Here is a 26,350-nt window from a genome sequence, read left to right as displayed (position 1 = left end):
TTATACAGAGTTCATTTTGTTGTTACTGTTAGAAATTTTGTTAAAATAATTTGAATATTTTACTCGGCAGGGGCAGTAATGCCTGCAGATAAATGCAAGTAATTAAAATGAAGTGTAAGACAATAAATAAATGTGGCTTAAAAAAGTGGAATGTGAGCGCGATAGGCTGGTAAAAAGAGTGTGTTAGAAGCGAGAAAACAAGTAAGCAAATTAGTTAATGACTATATGACTATTATCATGGAATGTAAATAGTCAGCCTCACTCTAACAGCCAAAATAAGCTCCTGTATAGTGTAAGGTTAATGGCTCCACACATAATTTTATTACAGGAGACATACCTTACTAAAGAAGATCATCATCTGGCACTACAGAAAGGGTTTGGAGAAGGCTGAGTTCATAGACATTTGGAAGAAGAGAGTGGCTATAATAGTAGAAATAAACTGCCCAATATTCCCAAATGAAGACGTAAATGGAAGGTATATTATTGTGAGGGGATAATCTCTTGGTCACCATGTAAGCTTGCTAAAATTTATTTTCCTGTTAAGAGAAAAAATGAGGAAATAAGGGAAATTATCCATGTGGCAATGGGGTTCCATCAAGATATTCTATTAATAGCAGGGAGCTGGAACCTAGTTATGGATATAGATGATGTGGGCGGAGAGCCACGGAGATGGACATTGCCATCACAGGTGATCTTGTTAAAGCCTATGGCTTAGAATATGCAACTGGGAATCAGTGTAAAGTCAGGAAAGTCACATATTGTTTGAGACAATATAATATCAGGGCAAGATTGGCTATAATACATATTTCAGTTGAGCATGGGCATCTGGTTCAAGAATTCGTCACAAATGTTATGATCTTGGATCACTGAACCATTCAACTAACCCTAGGATTACCAAGGAAGCCTGACTAGAAGGCATTGGAGATTCCCAAGTAACAGGCTAAGGTGAGAGGGACAGCACAAACAATATACTATCTCCCTAATTAATAGTTTGCTAAGAGATCTAGGCATTTCAGGTGAAAATCTTGTGAATAAGTGGGATAGCTTAAAGCAAGTTGTTAGGGAAAGTATAAGGGAGTAGGAACAACACACACACAGAGATGGACATTCAGCTTATCAGGGTTACATTAAGAAATTAGCAGAGTTACAAAGGGAAAACTTGCAGGATCAGAAGGTAAAGGAATAAAAAGATGTGGTAAGAAGGCAAAAAGATGATTTCCTATAGGATATATGAATATAAATGAGATGTCACTAAGCAATTCTAATTAAAAAAAACACAATAAAAATGCAAACAGTATTACCCAGGAAGCTTCAGCAGCAAAAGTCAGAAATGGGGATATGGAAGCTGAAAGACCAATGACCAAGGAGGATCTGTATATGTCCTGATGAAATAGACGGGATAATAAGGGAGTTTTATCAGGACTTGTATAAGTAAAAAAGTGAATGGAAGATGACTGGAATCTCAGACTAAGGAAGTTCTTAGACGATCTTAATTTATCAAGGTTAGAGGAAAATGAGGCAGAGGAACCAATAGCTTCAATTATATTAGCAGAAACGGAAGTTCAAATTTGTAAACAGGCAGTGAAAAAGACACCAGGAATGGATGAAGACACCAATCAACCCATGGAAAGAGAAACTATGAGGGTTTCACAGAGTCTGGCACTGGTGTTTAATAAAGTTTTGAAAGATCCCCGAGTTCTGGAAAAGTGCAGTTATTGCAGTCATACATAAAGAAGAAAAGGACCCAGCAAGTGAGCCCTCATATAGGTCAATACCAATACTGAGCCATAACTACAAGATTTTTATGTCTGATGCAGGAGGAAGCTCAAAATAGAAAGCTCCCTTTACTGATGCTTAGTCTGAAAGCCAAAAGTGCATTTAATCAGGTTCTCTAGAATTATCATTGGGAGGTTATAGCAAAATTCTACATATGTAGGAGATTCATAAAACTACTACAGCAGACATTTGTTTAGACTTTGTGTCTACTTTAGACTAGGAGACTAAGCAAGGAACTTCACTCCTTATAAGCTCTGCTCACCTTGAAGAATGCTGACATTTATGCAGTCACTGAGACATGGTTTATAGCCATATAGAGCACCCCGGCAGTGCAAGGCCATAATGCCTTCCACACATGTAGACCAGCTAATACAGAGGCAGGGACTAAAGGTGGAGGTGTCTTAATTTACATCAAAATAAATATACCTCAAGGCTGGTCAAACATCAAGATGCACCTGAGCTCCTCCGTGTTTAAATCACCGCAGGAAAAATCCCATACAACTTTCTTGCAAGCTATATGTCCCCCTTTATCACCCAGGAAACCCATAACATGCATTTAAGTTTACTGGAAATACTCACCATCCAACTCAATACAATATTCTTGGGTGACTTTAATAACCCCACTATTAACTGGGAATCATATATGACACCAAACATGAAGGCACAGAGATTCCTGGATTTTGTAAAGACAGACTCCTTGGACCAGCTTGTCAATACACTGACCAGGGAAACAAACATCCTGGATATGATCCTCATTAGTATGGGTTAACACTGCACACCCCTAGGGTAATGTCCTCTCTGGTAAGGTCAGACCGCAAAATGGGCTCCTTTGAAGTAAAAATAAAACATGCACCCCCAGTTCACCCTGGAATTTTCAGGAACTATCCTAAGGACAACTTCCTACTATTAAGTGATAACCCTGCAAAATTTAAAGCCCCACTAAACCCTGAGAACACTGCTGCATACACAGAACTATTCACAGAAGCTCTATACAACCATGTTAATAGCTGCATTGATGCAGCTGTACTAACCAAGAATAAGCACAGAAACAGAACTAACTGAAAAAAGCCACCCTAGTGGAATCACATCATCAACAGAATGTATAACAGAAGAAAGAAAATCATGTTAAAAAATAGGAGGCGTAGCAACCAGCAGGAGAAAATCACTCTCATTAAAGTAAACAAGCAAATCAGAGGACAAATAAAGTCTACCAAAGCAAATCTAAGGTAAATTTGGCCTTCTAGCCCAAAGACAACCACAAGGCATTCTTTAGCTATTTCTACAACATCAAAGGCAATACACAGTTGTGTGCAGATGTCATGGTTAATGAAGCCATCTATACTGAGCGAGAAGATAAAGCAAACCTACTGGCAGATAAATTCAGCTCCAACTTTATCCTTTTCTTTCTCCCAGCTACCCCTCAGGAAATACCAACAAATATAACTCCCCCTACTATCACTAGGGATCAGGTCCTCAATGCTCTCTCTAAGGCCAAGAACACTGAATTGATGGGCCCCATCAGTATGCCAGGCTACCTTCTAAATACCATGGAACATGACCTATTGGGCCCTCTGGAATTACAATTTAACCACAGCCTCCAAACAGGCTTCGTGCCTTACAAATGGAGGACAGCAATTATCATCCTTCTGCACAAAGGCAAGTCACTTACAGAACCTACAGACCCATAAATCTCACTAGTCTCATATGCAAGGCCATGTAAAGAATTATCAGGGAAATGATTAATAATGATATAGCAAACCCCCAGACACTGGACCCAACCCAGGTTGGCTTCATTAAGGGCAGATCATGCCTACTCAACTTGGTGGACTTCTTTGAGTATGTCACCAAAGCAATGGAAAGGCAAAATGGTGCACACTGCCTACCTGTATCTGGTCAAGCCATTTGACACAACACTCCACTCTGGCATTGTTGAGAAAATCAAGAGTTTAGGTATATATACCCTTATGTCTCCTGGTGGATAGTCAGCTGGATCACAGACAGGACCCAGGAAGCTAGAATTCATGACTCCACCTCTACAAAAAGGCCAGTCGCTAGCAGTCCTGGGACCACTCCTTTTTGGCATCTACTTCTCTGAAGTCAAGGCAAACATCGAGTATCTCTGGCTGTCCAAATTTGGAGACAATTGCAATTTAAGATCAGCCATAGAATCCCCCTCTGAAACTAATGCTCTCCAAGAAAAGCTGCCACAGAAAATAACGTGTCAGAGCCATAGACTAAAATTATATACCAAGAAATGCATAACAGTATCCTTCTGGAAGTCATCCACCCCTGGTAACTATCATATTAACAACACACCCCTAAGAGTCAACCCAGTAGTCAGGGACTCAGGGGACACAGGTGGACAGTAATCAGGCCTTTGATCATCACATATCTACAGTAGAGAGGAAAACATTCTATGTTGTGCAACTTAGAAATAAAGGTATAAAGGCATCTAGGTTCAAGGAGGTCGCATTCGGCACTCATCAGACCTGTCATTGAGTACAGTGCCCCCTTTGGTATGTACCTATCCAGGCACATCCAACAATTGCAATATCCACAGAGGTTCCTCACTAAAAGAATACAGGGCATAAGTAACATGTCCTATGCAGACTACCTTAAAGCCCTATCCCTGTAGTCTATCTCATACAGGTTTTTGAGGGGAAATCTATGCTTGGCATACAAGGCATTGTCAGACCCCATCCAGATGGACCTCCTGCATATCCACAAAACAAATAACACCAGAATGACCCATTCTAAAGACACATACCTTTCCTGTGATATAAATAGGACCTGTTGGAGAAAGAGGAATGTTTCCCAGAGACTACCCCATCTATGGAACAGCCTCCCAATCCATGTAAAGCAGAGCTCCTCCCTAACCCAATTCAAGTGCAACTTGGATAATTGGATAGGAAACCAGAAATTTATCCCTGGTTTGGCACCTGTGTCATTAATGGGCACAACCAACCTGTAAATCTCTCAAGTCCTGTTTACACTTACTAAGGGTAACAGAACTTGCAAGAGATTTGGGATGAATGGCTAGGCTTAAAAAGAGCACTGTGGTCATTTGCCTAATACACACGTATGAACCTATGATGTATGGCGATGCAATGGCTTACATGAAGGGTGGCATCTATCAGAGCCCATATTTTTTACCCTATATGTAGAGCTTTTAGATCAAAATATTAGGCAGATGGATACTAAACGATATCCATGGGAGGGCAATCAATATAACATTTTGCTATTTACAGATGATATTATTATATATATGTTAGATCCAGTCAAGGATGTAACGAAGCTTTTAAAGGACTTCATGAAGATCTCACTGTACAAAATGAATGAAATTGAAACAAAGGCCATTGCATTTAATTACTCCCTAACCCACCTGCTGATGCAATAATGCTCCTGTCTATGGTTGAGACTGTATCTAGGAGTTTGGATCACCAGGGCAATGGAACATGTCCCAGTAAAGATTTGGAAGGATTTAAAGGATAGGATAAGAAGGTTGTTAAAGAGGTGGGAGCTGTTATCACTCCACCTGGATATTATAGTCCAGCTTTGAAAATGTTCCCAGTGTTATTAGGCCTATATGTAGCATAAGCTTTTTATACAACCCTGAAGACAGTTGGTGGGAGGGGGTTGCAAATAAATAAAAACAAGGAAATTCATATGGGATAAAAAAGCCAAGAGTCAGTGGGATAAATTACGATGCCAGTGGAACAAGGAGATCTGGAAGTATAAAACTAAAGCCTATATTTTAAAGCAAGTCAATTAAGATTGGTTTAACTCATAAAGAAGAAGAACTACAGCCCAAATGGAAAGACAGCATGCTCAGATGGGGTGAAGGAAGTGCAAGCTATGACACTAAATATGTGGATAGGACTTTTAAGAGATAGTCAGTACAGGGCCGTCTTGGGTACTGTCCAGAGAAGGTTAAGCAATTTAACTCATAGACAGAAGAGTTATATCCAATTAATTTAGGAAGGAAAAAGGGGAAACACTTGCAGAATTGAAGGCCCAGTTATGAAATATCTTTGCTTCTGTTTCAGAAAGCATGTTAGTGCTAGATACCTTTTTAGTTTTTGACAGTCCATATGGTCAGTAACTTCTATTTCCATATAAGCATCATGTGCTTACCCTGTAAGTTGGAAAGACAAAGCTTTAGCCCAGTCAGACCAAGCCCAGTTCTGCTGGTTGGTTTATCTTTGAAAGGCAAGAAGGTAGGTTTCACTTTCATCATCCTTACTCTGCTTCATTAGTGGTGGGGTGGTCACTAGTGTGGTCAGTACAGTGGCTATTATATCTATTTTTTCCCAGAGACAGTCAGCAGTCTCACTCCTCTCCTGAAAAGCCATTGTACAGACACCCACATTTTGGTTTCTGTTCTCCAGGGTATCTATGAGTTTCTCCATTTTTGACAAAATATCACAGATCACTCAAAAATAGTTTCCCTCTTTTCATTTTGGGTAGGGCTATACCTCAAAATGTCTGCAACAGCAGGCTGTAAGACAGGAACAAAAAACAATACAATGTGTATATATAGTCCCAAATGTGCCCACCAGCAGCTATCAGTGTAGAAGGTATGAGACTGGTGAGAATTTATTTAAGTTTAAGTGTAGTTTATTTACAGTGCATACACAAAATGAAAGTCCACTCCCTAAAAAAAAAAAAAGTTAAGAACAGTTATGAGCAATGCAGATTCAAGTTACTCAATGTTCTGAATTCAAACTCATAGATCTGTTTTGTCAAAGTCTCTAAAATGTAGCACATCAGTTCTACTACAACTGTTTAAGCCAAACTGCAATTACTGCATCAACATTTAGTTTTGCTGCTGCTATACCAATTCCTTTGCTCAAGAATTCTGGGACAAAGCCAAAAAAAAAGGTGGGGGGAGGGCAAATGCCCAAAGTCAGGGACAATTTTCAAATATTACCCTCATTTACTTAAAAAGTTAATAGAACAGTAGGTTTTGCATCAACATCCATTTTCTGAACAAGAAAAAACTCTAAAGTCTGACATTATTGACTGACTGTAATCCTCAATAATTCACCAGAAAATAGGCAAAATATGAGGTACTATTAGAGACTTTCTGCAAAATCAGGGACAGTTGAGCGGTATGCTTTCCCTTCACTACTTCCACTGGATTTACTTCTATGATATTTGACAGCTAGCTCTAATCATGGCCCACATAGAGTTTCCACTCTATCCCCAAAACCCAGCTTCTGTGAAAGATAAGCATGTGTAGCATTCTGAGTTTCTAAGCTTTCCATCAATAACATTCTTTAGGTGAATCACATTTCTTGAACCATTTGCAGAATATATTATAATATTTAGCTACAAAGTTCTTACCACACTAAATAATGTATACACAACACATCAGAACAGCATTTCTGACATATTAAACAGTTACTGCGCTACAATATGTGTACATACACTCACACACACACACACACACACACACACACACACACACACACACACACACACCTCTATATACTTATGTATACACATGCACATAAATATATATGTGTGTGTGTGTGTGTGTGTGTGTGTGTGTGTGTGTGTGTGTGTGTGTGTGTGTGTGTGTAATATATATATATATATATATATATATATATATATATATATATATATATATATATATATATATATATATATGGGCCCTATCAAAACTTGGAGTTTTCAGATCAGAAACTTGAAATTGATATGGTCGAGATATATGATAGATTTTCTGAAAACTCAAAGCTTTTGAATGGAAATCACGGTACAGTGAGGTTTGAGAAATGTCCCCATTTCCCCACTGTAGTGTGAACTCAGAGTTGGTATATATAGTGTGCAGGGTGTGTGTAGGGTGCAGTGGGCTTAAATGTTGAAAAAAAAGTAGATTTTTGTTGTTTTTCAAAATTAGAGTTTTTTTCGGAAACTCGATCATATTATCGCAACAATATGAATTTCAAGTTTTGGGGACAGAAGCAGAACTCACTGAATTCCAGTCATGCAGAATGCAATTTGACATGATGTTGTATGTTACCATCAGTGCTTATGCTTGCAGATTTTTAGTCCATCTGCTGTTGTGTTACTGGCCACTGGTGGCAGGTACTACAGAATGCAGAAGAGCAGGCCATGGGTCCCCCATTGGCCAGTCATACAGTTCTTAGGAACCCTAGTTTAACATAGATCAGCAGGGCCACAGTAGGGATCCCTGCCTCTTCAATATCAAGTCTGCATGTTTAGGCACATTTTCAATTCAGCATATTATTTTGCTGCAGGGTCTCTAGGTGATTAGCCTCTGTTGCATACTTTTTATCTGGCATACTTTATACTTCTAATGATGTTCATCAAATAACTTGTTCTTGCATTCAGTGGTGATGTACTCTAAGACTTTTGGTGACAGGTCACAAATACGAGACAGTGGTGTAATGGATTAATGTCTAGTACAGCAACATGGCTTACAAAATTTATTCCGGGGATCCAGAGATGATTATTCTGGCTTATTTCCTCTGTTTAATTTCTCCAAGTCTTTTGGGTTTCTAATACCATTATGGGAATGGACCCCATTCCTAAGTCAAAGCATGATTAAAGTTTGTGAAATTAGTATGGTTTCAGTCTTTGATGTTAGCCAGATGTGCTCTTCGCAGCAACCTCAACATGTCCAGAATTGACTCCTTCTGCAATTCATATGGAGTTACATGTGCCTGTAATCTATCTAAATATGACTGTAACTATCTAAATATGACTGTAACTATCTAAATATGACTGTAACTATCTAAATATAACTGTAACTATCTAAATATGACTGTAACTATCTAAATATGACTGTAACTATCTAAATATGTCTGTAACTATCTAAATATGACTGCAACCTATCTAAATATAACTGTAACTATCTAAATATGACTGTAACTATCTAAATATGACTGTAACTATCTAAATATGACTGTAACTATCTAAATATGTCTGTAACTATCTAAATATGACTGCAACCTATCTAAATATAACTGTAACTATCTATATATGACTGTAACTATCTAAATATGACTGTAACTATCTAAATATGACTGCAACCTATCTAAATATAACTGTAACTATCTAAATATGACTGTAACTATCTAAATATGACTGTAACTATCTAAATATGACTGCAACCTATCTAAATATGACTGCAACCTATCTAAATATGACTGTAACTATCTAAATATGACTGTAACTATCTAAATATGACTGCAACCTATCTAAATATGACTGCAACCTATCTAAATATAACTGTAACTATCTAAATATGTCTGTAACTATCTAAATATGACTGTAACCTATCTAAATATGACTGTAACTATCTAAATATGACTGTAACCTATCTAAATATGACTGTAACTATCTAAATATGACTGCAACCTATCTAAATATAACTGTAACTATCTAAATATGACGGTAAATTCTTTGTTATGAGACCCATTTCTTCTACTATTGGAACTGTCTGGATATCCTTCTTCCACATTGCCCTTATTTCTGCCTGCAAATCCTGGTGTTTTATGCCCTTGTGTATTTCTGTAAATAAGACATGGTCATCATTGGGTGTAGTAATTTCAGTGTCAATGCTACCTTTGTTTTTCCATGGAGTACTATATCTGGTTTTCTCACATCTGTTTTTGACCTATTGGTAATGAGTGATCCCATAATATATAAACTTCATCATTTTCTGTAATGTTTTGTGGCTCATGTTTCAATGCTTCTCAGCTGCTTCAATATTAGAATGTTTTCACAATCCCCAGTGCAACAGTCCTGACACATTATTATACCTTTCAATATACAGGCCCTCTGCCATTAGTATATCACACCCAACAACAAGATGTCCGACTGTCTTCAGTTCTATTTTGCAGAACCTGCTTTTTCCTGTTTCTCCCACATGTTCCATGGACTCCGTAAATCACCATGTAGGTAGTCCACTATCCTGGGCTGTCAATATTAACATTATATCCTTTGATTTAAATGCACCTCTCCTTAACCATTCCTTCATCAGATCATGATTGACACGAGGTTGTTCCAGGAGTTTCCTGTACTTGCATCTATATTTATGCTTTTTCACAATTTCTTGCCTTCTCATCAGATCCTTCTCTTTATAGTCTTTTTTTTTCTTTTTTGTTTTTGGCACATTCAGTTGCTGCCTGAATTTTGGCTACTTCTGGTTTGATTTCCATTCCTGCTAACACAGATAAGCTTCTACTAAACTAAGCAGGGAAGTCATCTTAGTCTTGTTCTGCTCATGTTTTAAAACTTTCGCTATGTTTGGATCTGGTGAAGTCAGCAGACGTGTATATGTATTCCTATGATTTCAGATCTATACATGTAATTAATTTTGAGGAGGCCCAAACCTCCTTCAGATCAAGGAATATATGATCTTGGCATGCACTAATTTTTTTTTATATCTGGATTCCTTCGCCTGTATTTTGCTTCAAAAAAGCTTATCTGTGTTAGCAGGAATGGAAATCAAACCAGAAGTAGCCAGAATTCAGGCAGCAACTGAATGTGCCAAATGCAATATTTATGCAAAGGAGAAAGCAAAACTAATCAATACAAAAAGAGCAGTACCAAAGATATATAATAATTTTAGCCAAAAGTTAGGTACTGCATGTGGGCTTGGGGTTTTTCATTTAGGAGCTTTTCTTAATTTTGTTTCAATTTTTCTGGCCATTACTTCGTCCCATTTCATGTCCTGTACATTTGAACTTCTTATTCTTTCTTTTACTTCTTCTATCCATTCAGCATCTTTATTATGTTCCACAGGGTCTTCATAGATAGTTTTCCAAAATGTGTCTTGTTTCTTTTTTTGGTGATGTTTCTATTGCTTTTACTTTGCTTCCCAATTTTCTATGAAATTTTTTGGGGTCATCAATGAATTGCTTATTTTATACTTTTCATTTGTATTTATCTGTATATCTTCTAAGTTTTTCTGCCTAAATTCTTAATTTCACTGGTAATCCATAAGTTCATTTTCTATTTCTTTAACTTCTCCATTATGAATCCTCTTTTCTACGTTCCCTCTTTGTTTTCTTATTGTTTGTATTGTAAAGTTTTCCATATCAGGATTCCTTTGCCTGTATTTCTCTTCAAATATCTTTGGTGCTGCACTTTTTGTATTGATTAGTTTTGCTTTCTCCTTTGCATAAATATTGCATTGCATTAAATCTCTTTTTCTTTCCCATGTCCATGTTTCTTCTTCAGATGTCTCACACTCCACCTGTTACTCCTTACTTTGGGGACTAATTTTTCCATCACTCTGTGTCATAATCTGAGTAAGTCTTTCTACACTAAACCCTTCACTTTGCAAGTATTCCATAACTACAGCTTCTATTTGTTTAACTTCTGCTTTACTCACCTTCTGTTCTACATTCCCCTTTGTGCTCTTATATTTAGTATTGTGACATGTTCCATATCTGGGTGCTGTTCCCTGTATATCTCTTAAAATATCTTTGGAGTTGCTTTTTTGTATTTATTAGTTTGGCTTTCTCATTTGCATAAATAATGCATCATATCAAATCTCTCTTTCTTTCCCCATATCCATATTTCTTTTTCATACCTTTTCAAAAATTTCTAGATTTTTCTTTATATTTTTGTACTTCCTGTCTTGCTTCTTTTTTTCCAAAAAGCCTAAAGTTTCTTGGTCTGTATAATGTTTTTCATGGATCTGTTGTATTAATGAACACAAACTTGCATTTGAAGATTTTGACAGTTTTTCTTGTGCGAGGATTTTTCTTTCCTCTAATTTCTCTCTTAATTTTTTTAATATCTTCTATCTGTAAATTCTGGTCTTCATGCATAATAGCACCAATACAGAATTCTTCCTTATCCCCAGCTGTCCACTCTATCTTTATGGCCTGTCGTTTTTGTGCTTTTCATGAACTACTTCCTTTTACAATGGGGGGGGGTATCCTCTTAAGCGTAGCCTAACCCCACTGAAGGAATGTTTCTGGGTCTTGAGGATTCTATGCTCTCATTTTTTTCCAGTCTTGGCACCAGTGTGCATACCACGATTGGGTACTTTTTTATCCTGGGACTTGTACCCACAGCTGCCTTTTTTATTTTTCACCTATGTCTGTGCATTATATATGCTATAAAAAAATACAGTCTATATATCAGTGTCGGCTTAGTGAGATTTTGTAAAACAGGGTCCACTTCATGAAGGTACTCACCAAGACTTGAGGATAAATTCACTTCCAGCAATACTACTATCTTGTTCTTTATGATCTTATCATCTCTGAATTCAGACGCCTTATGACGTGTGTGTCTCCTCTGCTGGTATCAAACATCATTTGCAGTTAAAATGTCAGACCTACCTTTTCATGAAAAATGAAGGCAGAATACCATTTCAAATACCACTGAACAAAGTGCTGTCGGATAGCTACACTAATTCAGGGTATGATTCCATTTACAAAACTGAACTGCTATCTATGCTGTAGCTGTGTGGTAAATGCATATTCATTTCCTGTTTATGAAGCATCAGGCTACAAAGGTGCACTGTACTGTATATGCACACTTTAAACATCCACATCCATGCACATGTGCCATTTGGTGGGATTTTAAGGAGGGAACATTGAAGCATAAATAAAAAGCTACCCAACTACCAGTCTGATGAAGTGGTCAGTAGAATCATGAAAGCGCTTACTATTAAATAAATATATTCTTTTTTATGCCAGCTGTATGTAATCAAACTTTCTGATACTTTATCTAATACTTATGAGTAAACCTAGATACAACCTTCTCCATTCTTTCAGGAACTGGAAAATATACATTATCTGGAACATTATTAGTCAAGAAGATGGCAAACATCAGCAGTTTCTGAAAATTAAGTCCACAGTCAATGCGCTATCTAAACATGTATTGGAGAGAGGTAACACACATATGTTCACCTTCAGAGTCATTGAGATGTTATTCACAGGTCCTAGAGGTGGTGACACTAGGAACTGTACTGAAACACAGGAGGCTAAATGGATAATTCGGTTTAGGGCTGACTTTCATCCAGGTCTTAATGATAAGTTACCCCTGAAACCGTTTTTGAAGTATAGAAGGCTTAGATAGAACCAATTGTTCCCCAGTTGGTGAAGACCATTATATATTGTGTATAATAGGCACATGAAATCTGTGTCCTTATGAAATGAGAGTATTTATTAGTTGAGCATATATTCTCATTAGTATTTATGTATTTTTATTAAAATATGTATATTTTTATGTATTTAATATATATTGTTTATATATTCTTTATATATTTTCTTACACATATTTCTTTATATATTTTTTCATATATATTTTTTATGTTTGATTTTTAGATGGTGACGTAATTAATGTTTTTAGAATAAGATGTTTGATAAGACTATTATCTTGTCACTTTAAGAACATTTTTGAATTCTGGTTTTTGGCGCTTTTTTTACTATATAAAGAGTTGTTATCAGTGATGCATTATGGTCTGATGAAGCCCTGTTGGGTGAAAGCGCTTACTGGATTTATCTGTTTGTTTCAATAAAAGACTTACACTGGATGGAATTGCTGCCTTCGGATGTGTTTTAAAACTTACCAGCTGTGTTTCGCTCTGATAGCTGATTTTTGCTGTTTATAAATAGACAACTCTTTTCATAGGGTCTCAGGTACATAGGTCTGTAAACTATTACATGCCTAGTCAAAAACCTTTTCATCTTTCTTTATTTTTGGTGCTATTTTTTCTGCTCCTTCCCAGTTTTTCTATATTTCTTTCTGTGTGTGTGTGTGTGTGTGTGTGTGTGTGTGTGTGTGTGTGTGTGTGTGTGTGTGTGTGCACAGACTTTTGTCACAGTCATCTTTGGTAAGGTTTCAGGGACTTTATCCTTTTCGCCTATCTTGACTTTCCTGTTTCTGCTTCTATGTCATTTGTTAGTTTATATTATTTACATTTTTCATTTTATACATGGATAAGGCAGAAAATATCAATTTATGCATGTGCAAAAAAAATACAAGCTCTTTAAAGCTGTTACTTTCATACTTCATTCTAGTATATTAAAGTTGCAAAAGTTCCCACCAGTATTAATGAAATACATAGTTTCAGTAGTCTGATTTCCACATTGTGTTAGGAGCTGGTACAGTATATATAATAGACAGACTTGATCTCGTTAACTGAAAGAGAAAACTGTGACTTCTAAACTTGTCAAAATGGCAATGCTATTACTTTGGCCACCTTCAATCCCTCCAAGAAATTTCATTTTTTTATCTTTTTTTCTTTCATTTTTCACCCCCCCCCCCAAAAAAAAAGAAGAAAGCAAGTTTTAAATAATTAAACAATATCCAAGGTGCAGTAGGCATTTCTGTTTATGTTAGCCCTGGAAAGGTAAAACAAAATTCCAAAAATGTATACTCTGGCTAATTTTGATGTTTCTGAAAACTACATAAAAAGTAATCATTTTTTAAATAGATAGACAGACAGACAGATGGACAGATATAATTATCTGCATAATTGTGTTCATCAGCTGTTTCACATTAAGGACCTTGCCTTAGAGTGTCATAAAAATATTATTGAAAAAACAGTCAACCTGAAGCAACAGGAAGCAAAGACTGAAGAAAATCCTTAATTTAGTGACCATGTATCACAAAGAATAATGTAAAAAGATGCTTTCATCTGTTTAAATAACTTGACTTCATCAGACTATGGTGTCATTTCCCTCCTTCGTAATTATAAAACTTTCTAACGTACCACTTAACATAGAATGTAAAATAAAACATTAAATATAGTAAGCACAAATTTAACAAAACAGTCAAACATATACAAAATATTTAATTAAAACTATCAATAAATAGTAATTATAGTGATAGTATAGAAATATCCATCTATTGAGAGATTCATATATATATATATATATATATATATATACACACATACACAAACACACACACATATATATCTATATCTATATATATATATATATATATATATATATATATATATATATATATATATATATATATCCTAATCCCTGTTGAACTAGTGTAGACTACACTATAATTTGCAAATCTTATTTTGATAATGGAAAGTCTGATAAAAGTATTGTAGGCAGATTTCGATCAACATTGGCCTTCTGGGAAAAAGCATTGTCCTTGTGGAGACAGTCATTATATGGCAAGCTCTGTGTTAGCAGTGTAAAAGTGCTATTGTTCATTTAGCACATGCTGCATCTCAGAAGCATACTAATGCAAGATGGTGCCAAACAATATATGTTTAGAATAACCAATTAAAAAGACAACACTGGTGCAGCATAGCACTCAACTGTACTTTGGTACTTTCTGAATTTTAGCTTAAATTTTGCATTTTTCATGAATTTCTGAGTCGCCACCCTTTACTCTATTTCTTGAGAGTTGCCAGTTTTGTAAATACATTCCAGATGTGGAATGCATTAAAATATGTGTTAATGTTGTTCTGATTTAAAAAAAAAGCTTTCAGAATATAAAATTTCTGCTGCTTTTCTGTAAAACTGGGTGTTTATCTTCTCATTGCATGGATTCTAAAACTGCATTATGACACCAGTTGCTGCAATACCACTGGAACTCAGAGATCGGCTTCCTCCTGTAGTACTCCTTACTGTTTTATTAATTCTTGTAAATTATTTAAATTACTACTCCAATTCTTTATTTCATCTATATATTAAATGTATTTAGGATAGATTTCAGATGTTTTACTTATTTTAACATCTGCTAGTCGAATTTCTAGTAATTTGAAAAGTGTTTTGAAATAAAGCTCTACAATAAAAGTTGAGCTGAAGAGAATATTTGTTGTTGGAGTTAGATGCACGTACAGAGAAATACACAATTATATTTGAAGGGGTAAGTGCCAGTTAGACATAGTACACTGAAACAACCAGCAATAAATACTAGGTCCCTTTATAATGCAGTTCTCTCCTTGCCTTCGTAAACAGAATGATAAGCACAGACATGTTTACAGCTAGCATAATAAGACAATAGTAATACTCACCTTCTAAAGAATACTCCAAATATGTAACAATAAAATTAATTGAATGTAATATGAACATTTATGCTAAATCACATTACATTCAGGCATCAGCTGGGTTATACAATATCACTTTACACTACTATTTATGAATATACAGTAAAGTACCAACAGCTGAGTCCAGATAATTGATAATTAATTGCCTTGTATCAAATAGCTTGTAGCAGAATAGAAAATGTTTGCGAATTAGCTAGGTTATGTATCTTAGATAGAAACAGTTTCTTGAGACTAACTTAGAATGCCTCAACTGCAAAAGTGTAGGTGCAATACAAACTGTATTACATGTCACAGACAAACTAACTCCATAGGTTCTGTCAACTGTAGTCCTTTAATCCATTTTACAGCAGCAATGTTGCTAGGCTATTAAACTAGCTTCTCCCCCTAAAAGAATAGACATACAAATAAACAAATTATGCTAAACACCTTGCCCTTGCTCATAGATTGTTGCATATGCTAATCTGTATTAATTCAGTTTCCATACAGCAGAAAAACTCAATTGTTAGGAGCACCAATATCCCACTGCACCAGGACTGCAGAAGTAAAACGTAATATCAAAAAATAGCTATGTATCAAACAACTACAGCTTCTGCCTAACAGTCCCTCTCAATCTACAATCAATGTGTGATGCAGCCTCACCTTGGGTGAAAAGCACATCTTCACTATCTGTGCCTGCATCACATAAAACAACTCCAATCAAGCAAGGTAAACGTGATTCTACACATGCCTGTGTAATGCGCAATCACCCAGCCATTGCACTACTATGCACAAATAGCATCCCCCACTTGTGCTTGGCTGTGCAAGTTTCATCCACTATATCTAATATTTTCTACCTGCATCAGTCTCACCTTGCAGGAGAGACATGATAATATGCTTATATTTTTGTGCTATATTGTTGCTCTCCCTTTTCAACTTGTACTTCTAAGTAGTATCCCACAATCCTACTGAATGTGGGAGGACTTATATGTTATTCATTATAGACATTGCATGCTAATTATGGATTCTAATATTAGGTTGTTATATGAAGCTATATATATATATATATATATATATATATATATATATATATATATATATATATATATATATACACACACACACACACACACACACACACATGCACTAGTTTTCCTAACTAATTTGGTTTTCAGAAACCACTAGTAATACAATGTGGAGTCAGACATCCCAGATACTTTACAGTTTGCGCCAAGCATGCACAGCTGCTAGTGTTGAGATGCTCAAAAATCATGGTGACACATTTTAGTTGATTTTGATAGACAAGTATACATGTACCACTATTCTCAGCTCATATTTTTAGTGTGATAGTGTTGTTACCTCACAACAAGTGGTTCTCTGGTTCGATTTTTGGCTGGGGTGCCTTCTGTGTGGAGTCTGCATATCCTCCCTGCAGTCACATGGGTTTCCTCCAGGCGCTCTGGTTTTCTCCCACATTCCAAAGATATGCAGTAGGTAGATTGGACATTCTAAATTAGCCATACAGGAGAGTGTGTGCATTGAGTGCATGGTGCAAATGAATTACAGTGGCAGGGCTAGCCACCCGGCATTGCAAACCTTGGCTCAAGATGATTGTCACTGGGAAGTGACACCCCGACCCCCTGTGCTAAATAGGAAAGGGTTGAGGATGGATAGATGGATGTTCTGTGATGAAAAATATAATAATAAAGGACAAGGCAGTTACAAACCCAAGTAAGTTAGCTATCCTTAACTGCAACAGAACTGCTATAACCTGCTGTTTCAAATAGTAATATAAGTTGCAACATACTTAGCAAAGCTATTCACTGAGTCATTATTCATTTACAGTAATCATGCTGCAGTTAGTTTCTGCAACATAAATTATCTGAATAATCTCATTTCTGCTCCATAATTTATCTGAATTAACGTTGGCAAAACAATCAGAGAAGTACAATAAAACTGCTAGTACTTTCCACTACAAAATGCATTCAATAAAATCCTAATTAATGAATATACAACGCTGAACTGACAGTAATGAGGATAGAATAAGCACCACAATCTGCAGAATACAATTGATCAAATACGTTTAAAATATTGAACTAAATCAAAATTGTTCAGGAAATGGAATATTTTATCAAAGCATAACACAATGAGGATAAAGTTTACAATAAGAACATAGACACCCCAGACAAGTACATTATATGGAAAACTGTGCTTACATCTTTGGGAATATAATTAATAGGTATCAGATCGTTAATCAGCATGGATTTCAATGCCCAGTAAGTTTTAAGAAAAAAAACTGCTTTGGTTAAATACTTTCTGAATTTGAAGAATGAAGACATTTTTCCTTGGATCGACTTTACTGCATATACCACCCTATGAACTGAAGAAAAAACATTCAGATGACATTTATTTATTTTTTATTTTATTTTACATTTGTTGACTGGGATAGCCCAACTGGATACGGGTTCATGTCTATTGATCGACTACTCAGTATATCGACATCAACTTCACCAACATCTCAAATAACCGACACCGCAAATCACGGACATTTAACAGGTAAGACATTTAAATTCGCTAATCATGCCTACCATGTTTAAGTAGGTATGGTAGTGTTATGCATGTCTGGTAGGCATGATTAGCTAAATTTAATTCTCTTAACTGTTAAATGTCCGTGATTTGCGGTGTCGGTTATTTGAGATGTCGGTGAAGTGGATGTCGATATACTGAGTTGTCGATCGATAGACATGAACCCCTGGATACATGTCCATTTTCAGCAGAGGCCCTGGGAGAAAAGCTCCAAGGTAGAACATACAGTAAAGATCACAAAATGATTACAAGTTACACACAATTTACAGGCTCCAGTTGAGCGAGCAGGTAATATAATCATAGATTTTTAAAACGGTGTTGACAAATTGACTGGGCAATGTCACATGATTACAGACTATAGAGGAGGATCTAGTCGGGTTTTGAACAAGGACATAGCCAGTGAGTTTTAAAGTATAGCTTGAGGCTTTTTTTGAACTGAGTAAGAGAAAGTTCAAGAGTAAGATCAGCAGGAAGAGACTTCCAAGTTTTACCAACAGAGTTAGCAAGCAGAGAGTCCCCAGCAGAGTTGTTGATTTTGGATGTCTGAACCAGTAGTTTATTAGAAGAGCGGAGTGACCTCAGGTTGCTATAAGGGTTGATGATATTTTAAGTGCAGGCGTATTATCAGGGTGGTTGAGAACTTTATGGGCAATTATAAGCTGGTTGTACTGAAGTAGGCTAGGGCATTCTAGCCAACCTAGAAGATTTAGATTGTGACAGTGGTGGATCCTATAGGCCGTGCCTGTTGAAAATCTAGCAATATGGTTATAACACCTAGAGAGCTTGCTAAGTGCAGATTTGTTCAAATTAGTGAGTAGAGGGGTGGCATAGAGAAGAGTGGAGAATAGATGTGAACGAGCAATAGCAGTCCTAGCAAATGGAGTAAGGAAAGGTTTGATCTTATAGAGGGAGCCAAGTTTTTGTTAATGGTTTACACAGTTTGATTGACATGGATGTGAAATTTGAGGGTGTGGTCTACTGTAACACCTAAGAGTTTGGTTTGCACATCTCGGGAGATAATGGTACCATTATTAGATTTTATGGTAAAGAGTAGTGAGGAAGACTTACAAGTGGGGGAGAAAAGAAGCAACTTTGCTTCTTGGAATAATATTGCATCTAAGAATAATAAGTGTAGCCAAGACTCATTCTAAATATTTTAAAACACAAATGGAGAAATTAGAAAGATAATAGATAAACTAAGCTTATAGAGAAATCTTCTCCATGTACTACAAGTTACAGAAAAAAGAAAGAGAAAATACAGAATCACAAAGTGTTTTACTAACTATAAAAGCCAGTAAAACACTTAGCAAGTACAATCAAACAGGCAGCAGCATACCTCTCAACTTGTTTGCTTAATAATTCTGGACAAATCCAAAAATAATGCGGGAACAAAGGATCAAAACTATCGACATCTGTTTTAATATTGATCTAATTCACTTAAAAGGTTAATAGAACAACAGGATTTGCATCAACATACATATTACGGAATTCCAATGTCTAACATTATTAACTGACTGTATGCCTCAAAGATTTAGCAGAAACTCAAAAATGTTATGAAGGACAGGGCAAAAATATAAGGCAAAATCAGCATGTTTTTGTATAATCAGGCAGCTGAATGACACAGCAGCCAGAAACAACATGCTCTTCCAAAAGAATGTAAAACACATTTTAAAAGCTGTTAGACACTTTATTCCATCATGTGTTCTGTTTGTAAGCATGGAGGAGTGTAGTTCTAACATGTTTTTAAAATTGTTTACCTTCTGCCATGGTTTTTGCTGGCCACTGATGTCTGCTCTTAGTCCCCAGAGTGAGACCCCCGTCTTAACAGCACTTCAGATGTCATTAACAAAGTTTTAAGCACTCTTAATTAAGCACTGTTAAGATCAGGTCTCACTCTAGGGAAGGTCTTAACAAGTTTATCTTTTTTCCCAATGTCAGATTATAGTTACAGTGCTATATCCACTACAAGACAATAACGCATAGCCTGAGTAAATATTAAAGAGCTTGGAATTCACTCTGGGCTGCACTGGAAAGGCATCTTTTTTAGTAAGTGTTAAAAGAGGTACAACGCAAACTAAAAATAAGAACTTGAAAATGAAGCCAATAAACAGATAGGAATAGATATAATGGTTTACAAGGACTAGTCAGAGTAGTGAAACAGAAGACATACATGACCAGGACGAAGAATCCACAGTAGACCTAAGAGTGATTTAAAGAAAAATATAGAAACAACAAAAGGCTCATAGGAAAGACTCATCTTAATAAACCATAAGTCAGGATTATGACAACAGATTAACTACAATTTAGAAAGAAGGAAAAGATAAATGGCACTTATAAAATAATTAAAAAAGCTGGAGAATGATGTTCTGTTTCTGCAATTTGTAAAATTGAATGAGAAATAAGGAAGAAAACCAGAATTGTATACTAAATGGGTGGTTTTGGTCTTCTGGGTGGGAATTAAGCACATGCTTAGTGATTTTCATAAAATAATATTTTCATGTTAGGATGCTAAAAGCAGTTACATGATACATATAATCCAATTAAAGGCAAAGAAAGACACTGTACACCCACACATGGTAAGGCAAGTCACCTATTCCCGTGCTCTTATATATACCGACTTCAGAGAAAAGACCACACACATCATAATCACTACTAGTGAAACATGGAGCTAGCACTAGAGAGCCGAACTGGATCACAAGGAACGTTGTCCAACTTGTACTCAATAAAATGTAGGGAAGCTTCCAAAAGAATGGCATTCTATTTCTAGACAGGGATAGTAAGGGTGGGAGATGCTAAATGCCCTATAAGGAAAAGTGATAAAGGGTATACTGGTACTAAATAAGACGCAAATATGACAAAAAGAAGATATATTTTGTAGGAAAAATAGTTAGGAACCCTAGTTTTGGAGAACATAATATGTAGAAAATGTGCTATCCTATTACTCACAGAGGGGCCAAGTGATTGGCAAATTGCACTTGGTAGAAATGTATTTTTATCAAACAAGAGTATCATGGCTACAGTTTGCCCCTTTCCCAGAAGCACACCACTCTCAAAATTGATTTGATTAAATCCTGGGATGTCATGATATGGCAGAAAGAAATACGTAATAAAAGAGAAAAAAGAGCAAGTGTAATTTCTGTTATAATATCTTTCAATACCTTCAAATCAGCTACTGCACAGGAGGAAAGTAAAGTTGGAGGACTGCCAGTCTACATTAGGAATAATCTCACATCCAGACTAGTTAAAGTGTATGACCCACTGGAACTCACCATAAGCAGGGTACCGTACCATATCCTTGTAACATATAGGTCCCCCTCCATGTCACAGGAAATCCATACTACCTATCTCAATGTACTGGAGTCCCTCACCATTCAACCCAATATAATATTCATGGCAGATCTCAACTACCCCTCTATAGATAGGGAATCCTACACCACCTCTAATGCATAAGCCCAGCAATTCATAAACTTTGTTAATAACAACATCCTGGAACAGTTGATCCATTCTCCTACCAGGGATACAGACATCCTTGACCTTGTACTCACAAACATGGGTGGGGGGTAATGCTCCTCGGCCTATGTATTATCTTTGCTCATCAGATCTGACCATAAGGCAGTGTTACTTGAAATACAAATTAAATCCAGGGATCCAGCAAAACCAAAAACTTTAGGAACTATTCCAGGGCCACCCTCTGTCTACTAAGCAGCACCCTGGCTAAATTCCAAGCACCCCTAAACCCAGTAAACACCATAGAATACAGTCAGCTATTTACAAAATCTCTGTGCAGTCATGTTGACAGCTGTATAGATGGAGATATGCCCACTCACATTAAAAATAAGACAAACTCAAAAGACAAGCCACCCTGGTGGAATCACACTATCAACTGGTTATATAACAAAAGAAAAAAAATCTTGCTCAAGCATAGGAGGAATAAAGCCATACATACTAAAAGCCTCTGATCAATCAAAACAGGCAGCTAAGAGGGTTACGAAAAATAACTTCTCAGTTAAAGGACGACCATAAATCTTTCTACAGCTTTATCTGTAACCTCACAGAAAATATACAACAGTATACAGAACTTATTATAAATGGCATCACCCACACTGAACCGGAGGCCATTGCCAACCTTTTGACTGATAGATTCAGCTCAAATTTCTCCCCACACTCCCCCTGATAGTCCAAAGGAAATACCACATAACACAATCCCCCACCCCACCAACCATTACCAGAGAACAGCTCATTAATGCACTTTCCAAGGCAAAAAGACTGCATCTATGGGCCCTGATAACATCCTGGGATGTTAAATAAATAGCATGAAACAAGACCTCTCTGGCTCATTTGAATCACTTTTCAACTGGAGCCTTCAGTCTAGTTTTGTGCCCAAGGAATGGAAAATGACTACAGTCATTATCCTGCACAAAGGAGGTCCAACCACTGATCCAGATAAATACAGGCCCATAAGTCTTACCAGCTTCATATATAAGACAATGGAAAGAATCATTATAGACATTATAAATGAGGACATAGGTAACCTGCAAATGCTGGACCCATCACAGTTCTGCTTTGTTAAAGGAAGGTCATGCCTATTAAATCTGGTGGATTTTCTTGAGAGGGTCACAAAAACATTGGATGAAGGTAAGACTGTGCACACAGCTATTACCCAGTTTAAGCACAACCTAGACGAGTGGATGGGGAACAGGAAATTTACACCTAGCCTGGCACCCATGTCCCTTATGGACAGAGGTAGCTTATAAATGTGGGGCCCTCAATGTCCTATTTGGATGCAGGACATCATTATTCTTTTGGGGAAACTTGGCTAGGCTTAGAAAGGCCCCTTGGATTGTTAGCCTAGTAATAAGCTATGGATCTACAAATCTATGAAGAAAATTCGTATATGCAAGTGTTAAAAGGAAAGGCAGAATAAGCAACACGAGGAAGTAAAGAGAAGTTGAAATAAATGGAGGAGTATTAAGACAGAAATGTAAGGAAGGAAATATGATGAAAAAGAAAACAAGATATAGAACAAGGAATAAACATACAGAAAACGATATATGTGTAACAGAAATGTAAGTTTAAAAGAAATATAAAGTCATAGTTGTGTTAATGATAACACAATTGGGACAAATAGACTTCATTAGTTATTTAAGCAGGCCTCAAAATAAAGGCAGCTAAAATAATTTTTGAAAGTTTTAAATGAGTGGTATGACAGGAGTGGAGACAGGAAAATTGTAAAAACAGTTGGATTATAAATGTATGAAATTCTTTTGGAAGGAAGAAAACAAAAGGAAGTTAAATATGATGAAGCCTATCAGACTTCTAATCATTCACTATAAGATGTTAATAAAGACACAGCAGATAAGGCTCGGTTAAAAATCAGAAATGACAAAGCCAGAAATATAAAGTACAAGGCAAGGAAAGAGAAGGATATTATAAGGAATGTACAAATGGGGAAAAAAAGCAGTTGAGAGCATCCCAAAAGGGAGGGAAGAAGGGCTTACAGCAAGTTTGAATTTGATAACATTAGGCATGACATAACTGCAAAAGTATTAGAGCCAAATAATGCTGGCAAATGCTTTGGGAAGTAATATCAGGATGCATCTGAAACATCTACCAATATTACAATGGCAAATGGTTACATAGTTTAACAAGTCAGGCAAAGTGGGTAAAGTAAGGATGTCCCATAATCCCATAAACCATTTTATCTTCTCTACAGCCAGTTCATTATAAAGATAACTACCTATCTAAATTTCAGGTTGCAAGAAAATTCATTTTCAAAATGCACTCATTTCTGCAATCTATGAAAGTACTAAAACAAAAATAAAATAAATATTGATGAGACCCTAAGATATGTATTAAATAAACTATGAGAAATAAGGCTACTGTTTATCAGAGAAAAAGATTAACATTTTGGATTTGGCAGAAAAAAATGGAGCCATAAAGTATCATATAAAGAATTTTGAGACATTAGCCACTTTGTAAAATAAAATATGGGGAGAACTAAGAGAAAATAATGGAAAGTTAAAAAGCTACTTTACTGCAGAATCATTCTTATTGTTATTTTTATTTAAGAAAACCACTGATGTTAGGTTCAAGAAGAGACAGCTAGTTGATCTTATTTTCAAAAAGATAGAAAGGGAAGTTTTATTTATTTTTGCATGCATTTTATGAGACATGGCTAAATCAAGACAATTTTTAAAGGAAAAAGAAAGAACATGGAGGCTTGCAAGTTTCATCATGCTGTGCATTTTTGAGAAATAAAAAAGCATGGAGGAGAAAGCAAAATAAAACAAAAGTTGTAAATATGAATATTTACATGACAAGGTAGAAGAAAATGTCAACATAATTAATAAATAGGAAATAAACTGTGCAGTGGTACAGAAATTCAAGCAAGGTTTAGCTAGGAAAACAGGAAATTATTTTTATGCAGTGGAGCAGTGGCATAAATATTCTGAAGAAATACAAAAAGAAGATAAAACCAGAAGAGGAAAGATTAATAGGAAATGAAAACTAAAAGACTTTATATTGAGAAAGGGTTAGAAGACAAGGTCAGCAAAGGCTAAAAATTAATATAATGTGGTTTCACAAAGAGTATTCAATGTTGTAGAGAGCATGAAGAACACAAGCAGTATGTGTGTTTTGGTCTACAGAAGAGTAACGAGATATACAGAAGTACTAGAATGTTCCATACATGCACTGATGTATGCAGAGTAATGAGATATATACAAGTACTAGAAAGTTCCATGCATGCACCAGTGTAAGGAGAGTAATGAGATATATACAAGTACTAGAAGGTTCCATGCATGCACCGGTGTAAGCAGTACAACATTAGATGATATTAAATGAAGAAACACAATGTGGCTTCAGAAGAAGACAAAATAAGCTGGCATTAGGCAGACAGATAGATTTATAAGCATAACAACTGATAAGAATTATACTATCTGCAGAGTTTCAAAGGTGATGTAGCACACGTGTCAAGGAAAGAATTAAAAAAATATATGTCAAATGATGAATTTAAAAAGAAAAAGCCAAGTTAATTGTTAATATGGAGCAGAGACAGCAATTACACTTCAAGTTCACAACAAGATAAACAAATAGATGGTCAATATAGAGCACAGACAGAAATTGGTTAAGTAGCAACTGGAGAATGCAAATGACTGTTCAGAGCAAAAGCAGATTTTGTACAAGTGAGGGTAACAAAGCATTACAGATACCATCTAAAAGTGATATAACATGAGAGTGGATAATATTTACAAATTAATTTAGGTAGGAAGAGAAAATGCAGGAGTAGAGCAAAAGTATTAGGTCCTTTGCAGGCGAAGCAGAACATCTACAGAGATTTTAGTTGAAGTATTAAGGCAGGTGGGGAGAGGATGGGGTTAGCTTTATGTCAGGTCTTGACAGTGGTAGGACCATTTGTTAGCTGGGTAGCTTTTTAGCTCTTTTTGAAGTTATTAGTGTGTTTAATGTTTCTAATATTAGTGAGGAGTTTGTTGCAGGCTTGGGATGCTGTGCATTTGTATAAAAGTATGCCTATGTTTTTGTTATGTTTGTTAAATATCTAGAGGATTTGATTGGGCGTATGGAGTGAGTGAGTAGGGGTATATAAGGATACTAGAGAGGAAAGGGAAGGGCAGGCCATAAGTTTATTAAGGATGGTGTGTGTGATTTGCAACTGGGTTAGAAGCAGAAGTAGTAGAAATTCAAGCCATTGGAGTTGTTTTAGAGTGAGGCAATGATGGTTTCTAGGGTTGGTTGCTAGCAAACCTAGCTAGTTTATTATATGCTTGTTCAAGCTTGTTGATTAGGGTCATTTGTAGATGTGTATGTATTGGTAAGGCATAGAGAAGGAAAGGAAGGAGGAATGCCTGAGCCAGAGAAAGTTTGGAATTAGGTGTTAGGAATTTTTTGTTCCTATAGAGTAGTCCGAGTTTTTGATGTGTCTTTTTAATACACTGTTATATGTGAAGGTCAAAGTTTAGTTGATCATCAGTTATGGTT

At 36.1% G+C, this 26,350-nt stretch overlaps 1 long non-coding RNA gene across 1 annotated transcript in view; it reads right to left on the bottom strand.

Moving 5' to 3' along the window:
* Window positions 1–26,350, bottom strand: part of LOC122796244 — a 219,189-nt gene that overhangs the window by 78,842 nt on the left and 113,997 nt on the right. The gene's annotated exons all lie outside the window — the stretch shown is intronic.

Source organism: Protopterus annectens, chromosome 3.part0, assembly GCF_019279795.1.
Source record: "Protopterus annectens isolate FY-2018-M chromosome 3.part0, PAN1.0, whole genome shotgun sequence".
Taxonomy (NCBI): domain Eukaryota; kingdom Metazoa; phylum Chordata; order Ceratodontiformes; family Protopteridae; genus Protopterus; species Protopterus annectens.
This window is presented reverse-complemented; position numbering and strand designations above follow the sequence as displayed.